Raw genomic sequence first — 8,775 nt, forward strand, 5'->3', positions numbered from 1 at the left:
CAACCTAAACGTGATAAATGCACCAATAATGGGTATGTTAAACAGCCTATCCGTAATGAGGCTCTGGCCCCAGTGCTTCTTGCTCCCGAGAATGAGCACACATGATCACCAGGCCGGTTTCTGGAGAAAGTTCTTTACCAGCTCCCTATGGCATCCCCACACTCTGCTCCAACCCCTCCTGCTTGCCTGATACATCCAGTCACATTTTAATGGCTGAAATGGCTTTGAAGCTTTCCCCACGGAGCCAATTTTCACTCTCAGCACAGGGCATCTCCTGTCCTTTCAGCAAGGAGTCTAGTTCAGCGATAAGTTTTCACTTGAGTCCAGAACTCAAATATGTTTTGACCTTTGTCCTGATGGCAGTGCCTTAATGTCGGCACCAGAGGTAGATTTGTCGTGGAGCTTTTCTGATGAGACAAGCTCTCCAAATTCATCGAGGCCGATGGCAGGTTTTGTCAGCAAGATGAGATGTTGCCCACAGCTAGTCAGCCGGCTGGAATTTTTGGTGCTAATGGCAGGGATTCATCGAGAGACGTGTTTAGCAGAGTCACAGCTAATATGATTCTAGATCCTCCCAGGAAAATGGTGAGCTTATAAACCACAGAGCACTGATATTAAGGCAGCTGTTTTTACACTAGCCCCAGATTCATGACTGAGATTCCTTAATGAATTCTTTGGGGGTTGAGGGGTATAAAAGCCAGCCAACCAAACTGTTCAACTGAAATATCAAAAGCTTGGAAAAAAGATCTTTAAGAGTTCTGAAATGTATTACAACTTATCTCCAGAATTCTGAACAATACTGACACCAGTTTAAGTGTGTTTGTTGATTGTAATCCAAGAGAAATATCATACCTCTTGGCTTTGCCCCGGGCAAACTTTTCACTGAAGTCATTCCTTTTGCTTTTTGTTATGGTTACCTAACCTCAGTCAGAACGCAGCAGGCTACCAAAAATGTGAGGCAGACACTTCCAGTTCCCAACATTTCTCTGCTTTGGAAATAGGATGGACGCCACTGACTTTTTCTGAATTTGGTCTTTACTTTAGAGATACAAGAAAGATCTGATTAGACACGGGAGGGGACTCGAATGTCAGCTTGAGAGAAGGACAGTGTGTCTCACAACACACACATGCCTGGATTACTAACTTGGCCAGCCGCCTGGAAATATTGGCACCACCCAACAGCTCCTCCCGTTTTCTCAGAGGAAAGCCCTAGGACAGTGAGTCTCAACAACAGCTCCTGTTCCCAACTGGAAACTTGTCAAGTCTTCTAGTTCCAGAGTCAAAATATTATATTGTTTTAAACTTTATAGGGCACACTATAATCATGAGGCTCTTTTAGATGTTTTCAGCTTTAATGAATTTGGTCCAGGAATCATCTTTATGAGAGCTCATTTACTGCAGGCAGTTTTGTACTTAATTGTTAATTCAGACCCCTGAGAAGGGCTTGTGAGAAAGTCAGTTTTCTTTACTTTTTTTGTTTGTTTGCTTGCTTGCTTCCGTGGGCAAATCTTTCTAGAGCCTGAGTGGGGTAGCCGTTTCCTTCTCTAGGGGATCTTCCCAACCCAGGGATTGAACCTGGGTCTCCCGCATTGTAGACAGGCTCTTTACCCTCTGAGCACCAGGGAAGCCCTCACTTTTGGTGGGGTCATTCACTCATTCATCCATTCATATATCAAGTTAGAGTGTTACAGGTACCTGGCATTGTGGTGGGAGTTACTGATGAGAGATAATCTCACCTTCTGAAATGGAGTTAGATGTGCAGACACATAATTGTAAAGCAGGATGGTACATCCACAGTAGATATTTATATTACTTAGGGGCTTCCCCAGTGGTTCAGCGGTAAAGAATCCATCTGCAGTGCAGGAGCCACAGGAGTCATGGGTTCAGTCCCTGGGTTGGGAAGGTCCCCTGGAGGAAGGCACGGCAACCTACTCCAGTATTCTTGCCTGAGAAGTCCCAAGGACAGAGGAGCCTGGTAGGCTATAGTCCGTAGGGTCACAAAAAAATGGACAGGACTGAGCGATTGAGCACAAACACCCGGGAGCATAGAAGAGGGGAAATACTGTCTTAAGAGATCAGAACTGTAACATTTGATCAGAGCCTGGAAGATGAGAAGGTGTTTACTAGGAAGAGAAGTGAAAAGATATTCCAAGCAGAGGGCATGGGATACACACGGCAAAGAAAATTGTACTCACTAATTGTCCCTGTGCTCCACAGTGTTTTTCAGATTGCTTGTATTGGATTCATGAGACTGAATCTTAGTGAAAGGGATTACAAGCAGAAATGATGCATTACTTATTATCCTAGGCACCTAAGCCTTTCAGTGCCTATTCTATTTCTCTTCTCCTCCTGTGGCATACTTGGTAGTAATGCGTTGAAATGGATAAGTTCACAAGACAGAGGAGCTTGGATCTCTAGGTCACTGGATGGAGGAGAGCTCCCTCAGACCTGCATCCTTCTTCATCTGAGAGAGAAACAGACTTTCACTGTATTCAGTCTATCTGTTGTGGTTGCTGCTACTGCTAAGTCGCTTCAGTCGTGTCCAACTCTGTGCGACTCCATAGACGGCAGCCCACCAGGCTCCCCTGTCCCTGGGATTCTCCAGGCAAGAACACTGGAGTGGGTTGCCATTGCCTTCTCCAATGCAGGAAAGTGAAAAGTGAAAGTGAAGTCTCTCTGTCGTGCCCGACTCTTAGCGACCCCATGGACTGCAGCCTACCAGGCTCCTCCGTCCATGGGATTTTCCAGGCAAGAGTGCTGGAGTGGGTTTCTGTTGTGGTAGCTGGCATTAATTACTCTGACTAATGCAGTATGTGAAAAGATTTGGAGAGTAGTAGAGTCTGGTGTACCTAGAGAATGTTTGACACTTAAATAGAGCTGCAAGCTAGCATATGGAGAGAAGACTTTATGAGTGAGTTGGAACCAGATAGGAACTGTTTTCTAAGCTATGTTGAAGAGATTGAATTTCTTTCTTGAAGTGACTATGAGACGTGTCTGTGAGAAGTGTTTATGCAGGAAAGTGTTTATGCAGGGTAGTCATGTAATCAGAATTGATTTTGGAGATAAAACTGTGGTGGAGTGCATAGGATACATCAGAGTAAGTAAAAGCAAGGCAGAAGTCAGTTAGAAGTTACTATAATAGTCCAGGTAAAAGGTGGTGGAGACCCAGGATGTGGAAATATTTCTTGTTTTTTTTTTTTTTTTTTTTGCACCAAATTACTTAGGTTAAGAAGGGATGTTGCCTCATTTTACAGGTTAGACCACAGGTCTGCAAACTATTGCTTTCCTGCTTTTGTAAATCAGGTTTAACTGTAGTAGAACCACACCCATTCATGTATATATTATTTATGACTGCTTTTACCCTGTAATGACAGTGCTGAGTAGTTGTGACAGGGACTAAGGCCTAAATTATTTATTATCTGGATCTTTAAGAAAAAACTCACCCATCCCTGGGTTAGACTGTACAGACAGGCATCAGTTGAACCACCATGCTTGTATAGAGATGCCTGTACCTGGCTACTTGTGTAAAGGACAACTTTGTACCAACTAGTTCATATCTGTTATTACACCCCTGCTTAGCTCCCCTGTGTAGCAACATGGTAGTACTGGGAAGGAATCTTGTCTCCTCTCTGAATGGTCAGATAGCAAGGGTGCAATTCTCCAGTGTTTCCCTAATGGAAGCTGTTTTACATAGCTTACATATGGCTATATATGTATGGCTTCTCTTAATTCAGGACTTTGTGCTTAACGGGGTGAATTGAGCCAAAGTCTTTAAAAAGCATTTTTATTGATGGGTTGATTTGCTGCATTGAGTCTTAGTTGTGTCATGCAAGATCGTTCACTGTTGCTTGTGGACTCGCTAATGTGGCTTCGCAGTTGCAGTGTGAGGCCTAATTGCTCTGTGGCATGTGGGGTCTTGGTTCCTGGACAAAGCATTGAACCAGCATCTTCTGCATTGCAAGGCAGTTTCTTAACCACTGGACCACCAGGGAAATCCTGAGCCATAGTCCTTTAAATGACTAGTTCATTATCTACCCTGTTGTCCCAGATTTCCCATGTACAGAGCCTAAACTCCAGACTTCATGCGACAGTGCAGAAAGCCTGTTTTTGTCTTTGGTCATGTATACATGCATGCCCATATAAAGATGACATAGACCACGGACAGTTATGAACCTTGCTTTTCAAATTTAATTATGTATTTTGGAGCTTGCTCCTTTTCAGTAAACATTGTACTCATTGTACCAATAAAATCGGTATTTTCATCTTTGACTCTTACATTGATTTAGATCTCAGAATGGAGAGGATGTGCAAATTAGTAGCCTCCGCGAAACCCCTATATAGGATATAAAGTCTGGAAATTTCAAGACTGGATACTGGATATCCATTCAGGAGCCTAAATATTGCTCAAGGAGATTAAGGATGCTGGTAAGGTTTGGAAGAGGTTTTTGGAAAGGGTGGGTCTTTCAGGTTTCTGTTTACTATCTGTGACATCTTTACTGCTGGTAGTCACCAGTGTGTGGCTATTTTTGTTAGGCACAAGATATGGTAGCTAGGTTTTTGTTTTTGACCTTAGCAGCTGCACTAGCTATAAAATACAGTAACTTTTGGTTTGAACAGTTTTTTTTTTTTTTTTTTTTTTGGCATTGATAAGTAGACACATCTTTGTTCTCCTTACATATTTCTTTGTAGGCCAGGATTTAGGAACATGGGTGTGCATGGTTCCTGCCTTTATATTATAAAGGGATTGGGAGCAGTCATTGATTAGCTGTCTCAAATCCTGTTCTTTAACTTCTTTTGCCCTGTAACCAGTTCTAGGGTCAATGAAGGGGCAGTGTCAAGACCATCCCCTTGGAATCATGTGGTTTGTTCATTAGTTATTGAAGCCAACGTTCTTCCTTACTCAACATGGTCTGAAATTGACTTTTTTTTTTTTTTTGCCAAGTATGTGTGTGTTAGTCATTCAATCATGTCCGATGCTGTGCAACCCCATGGATTGTAGCCCACCAGGCTCCTCTGTCCATGGCATTCTCCAGGCAAGAATACTGGAGTGGGTAGCCATTTCCTTTTCCAAGGAAGTATATCACCTCCTGTTATGGTTGTAGATTTCATGAGCCCAGTCAGGAATTCAGACACAGGCAGAATTTTTGTTATTTAATCTGTAAAGAGGACTAAGAAGTCATCCTCTTAAGTTAGGTGGAAGAAAAACTCAATGGAGTTAATGGAATTATTGTAATCTCATCTTTTTAAAAAGAAAAAGTTAAAAAACCTTGTGTAGATCTCTGGGAATCAGGTTTGCTGAGACTTTCCCAGAGGAACTGGGTAGGATTCAAAGCAGGTTTTCATCTGAAGTAGAAACAAGAACAGGGGGAGACTGAAAGAAAAATAGTCATTTTGATTAGACTCAAGGAAGAAAGAATTTCTTTAAAAAATATTGAGATTGAATAGCTTAAGATAGAAAGGAAAGGGAAAATGAGATCTACTAGATCATAAGGTAAGGTTGGGACCGTGAAAGCCAGGTAAGAAAGATCTGAAAGGAGGAAAGAGGTTGAGATCCTGGGGCCAGTTGTTTCAGGAGATTCTAGGTCACATTCTCCTCTGCAGCCTTGATAAGCCCCTAAATCCCACTGTGTATTTGATGATCAGTCATCCCTTCTCTGTGGAGAAAGAAGGAACTACTACACCAGGACAATTAGCTATTGTCCTCAAGAAGTCACATAAAAATTTGTATTTTTCCCAGAAGATAAATTTTATATCATTTCAACATATAAACTATATATTATTGGCCATGTATTCAAACACTGTGGTAGCTTCATCTTTGAGGTCAGTCTAGAAAAGCTACCTCAGATGGTTGACCGTCACATTGCTCATCATTTCTAGCCCAGGCAGTTTCACTAAGAGGACCGGGGCATGTCCACCCACTGCCCTGCTTGGCAGCAATGGCCTGGTTGTCTGTAGACCAGGCCTCCATGCTTGCTTCCCTCAAGGGACGGAGTCCAGGCTGTGTGGGTGTTTGGAGGCATTCATCTCACAAGCAAAAGACCAAAACCCATGAGAAGAATTGAAATGTTGAGTAGTCTGCATAGAGTCAAAACAAGTCACCACTTTTGTTACCACAAAGAAGTGGTAACAAACTATGTATTGACTGGGTGTCTGGGTCAGTCAGTGGTTTGGACCTGCAGAGGCAGGTCTGTGGTCGCTATGCCTCTGTCTGCCTCCTTGACTATTTTAAAAGAAATACAGTTGGGTCTTGTTCAAGGTTGTTGGCAAGCACCTGAAATACCAGGCTAGGCTGTTAAAAAAGAGAAAAGGGAACATAGCCATGTTTACTGTTTGTCACAGGGGGACTGAGAAAGTCGGTTTTTTAGTTGTTCAGTCATGTTTCACTCTTTTGAGTCCCCATGGACTGCAGCCTGCCAGCCTCCTCTATCCATGGAATTTCCCAGGCAAGAATACTGGAGTGGATTGCCATTTCCTTCTCCAGGGGATCTTCCTGACCCAGGGATTGGACCCGTGTCTCCAGTGTTGGCAGGTGGATTCTTTACTGTTGAGCCACCTGGTGAGCTTGCTACGAGAGCCACTACATCTGAAAAGTGACCAGATTACAGAGAGATTCAACAGAGGAGCATGGTCAAGAACTGGGAGAACCCCCAGGGAGCCAGAAGTCCCTATTGTGAGAAGCTTATTAACAAGGAGTCAAAATAAAAGTTGTCGGGGAGACTGGGATGGCAAGGCTGCGCTTCTGGGATGGAACTGATCCTGGAAGACTAAGGAGATGAGCACTGAAAATTTTAATCAGAATTAGATGAGTTTCGGGGTAGCACAGAAATTGTAGGTGGGAATGCAGCTGTTGTTTATCCCTCCAGGGAAAGTTCCTGGGAAGTTTATGGAAGGAAAGAGAGAAGAGATAGGGAGGGGGAGGAACACTAACTGGGACTAAGTGGTGAAACAATAGATTGTATATGTGATAGTCACTCAGTCATGTCCAACTCTTTGCGAGCCCATGGACTGTAGCCCACCAGGCTCCTCTGTCCATGGGGATTCTCCAGGCTAGAATATTGGAGTGGTTTGCCATGCCCTCCTCCAGGGGATCTTCCCAACCCAGGGATTGAACCCAGGTCTTCCACATTGCAGGCAGATTTTTTACTTTCTGAGCCACCAGGGAAGCCCAGATTGTAGTTCTTGGTTAATTGTTGTCTGGTGGGGAGGTATTTCCTGATGCAGGATTATCCAATTTAGGAAATAGAGGCTAGGCAAGATGAGTTCGAGCAGTTTTTTTTTTTTTTCAGACTGTTCGAGAAATCTTAGACTTTATTTCTTTTTATGGGGACTTCAGGAAAATATTCAAGAATATGAAAAAAAGATACATATCTGGGCTAGAGAGAAAAGGAAAAGGAAAGAAGGCTCTGGGATTTAGTCCTACATGTGAAAGAGGAGGAATGGATTCAGCCTGAAATTAGGTTAAGAAAGGAAAGATCCAGCTCCACTGCCTACTGCAATGAGTAGGAGGTGGGCCAAAGATCCAGCTCCACTGCCTACTGCAATGAGTAGGAGGTGGGCCGCTAGAGGTCTATTCTGTTATTGCCAATGGAAGGAGGAGAAAGATACATTTCTATGTTGCTGAGATAGCACATGTTGTGCTCCCTTTTGGATTTCAAGGTGTCGGTTGGCTTCAAACTAGGAGCAGTAGAAAACCCAATTTGGCCTTGAATCAAGCAGGCTTCCCCAATCCAGTTTCACCATTTGCAAAAAAATATTTGGATTCATTTGTAAGCCTGAGTCTGTTTCTTAGTTTGCTCAGAACTCAGTGTGGAGAGGAATCAGTTAGATTAAAAAGTATCAGACTTTCTGTATGGTAGGCTCTGCCCTAAATTCCCTGCACGGATCCTTTTATTTAAACTACATCAAGCTGTGCAATGAACAGAAGTGCCCTCACTGCATTCTGCTGAGGGCTTTATGAGATTACTATGACTTCCTTGGTGGCTCAGACAGTAAAGAATCCATCTGCCATGCAGGATGCCCAGGTTTGATCCCTGAGTCAGGAAGATCCCCTGGAGAAGGGAATGGCAACCCACTCCAGTGTTCTTGCCTGGAGAATCCCATGGATGGAGGAGCCTGCCAGTCCAAGGGGTTGTAAAGAGTCGGACAGGACTGAGCGACTAACAGGGTTATTGGTGTTGTTAACCTTGACTACTTGCTTAAGATGGTGTCTGTCGTATTTCTCCACTGCAAGTAACTATTTCTCCCTTTTCATACTCCATTTGTTATAGACTGTGTGCTTGCCCCAAACTGTGTATGTTGAAATCCTAACCTGAGAGAGCTAGCCATGTGAGGATACAAGTTTGCAGCCCAAATGAGGGCTCTTCTCAGGACTTGACCTTGATCTTGGACTTCCAACCTCCAGAACTATGAGAAGTAAATTTCTAATGTTTATAAGCCACACAGTCTGTGGTTCTTGGTTAAAGAAACAGGACTGGACAAAGACACTCTGTGTGGTTGGTACCAGCCTCATTTTACCGATAAAGAATGTGAGGCTCAGAGAGCTTCAGTCATTTGTATTGAAATTGGAACTAGGATGTAGGTTGCACAATTCCAGAGTTTGTACTCTTACTGCCTTAAATCACATTGCTGGAATATTATTAGCTTGAACTCAGGGATCTATTCTGAGATGGGACCTTCTGTATAGACACCCAGCTGTCCATGGCTTCCTCTTCTTGTGGTGGCTTTAGGAGGAGCCATAGGTAGGGTTGCTCATAAGTGCTCCCTCTGGCCCTGACC

The sequence above is a fragment of the Bos indicus genome, chromosome 24 (genome assembly GCF_029378745.1).
Source record: "Bos indicus isolate NIAB-ARS_2022 breed Sahiwal x Tharparkar chromosome 24, NIAB-ARS_B.indTharparkar_mat_pri_1.0, whole genome shotgun sequence".
NCBI classification, from domain to species: domain Eukaryota; kingdom Metazoa; phylum Chordata; class Mammalia; order Artiodactyla; family Bovidae; genus Bos; species Bos indicus.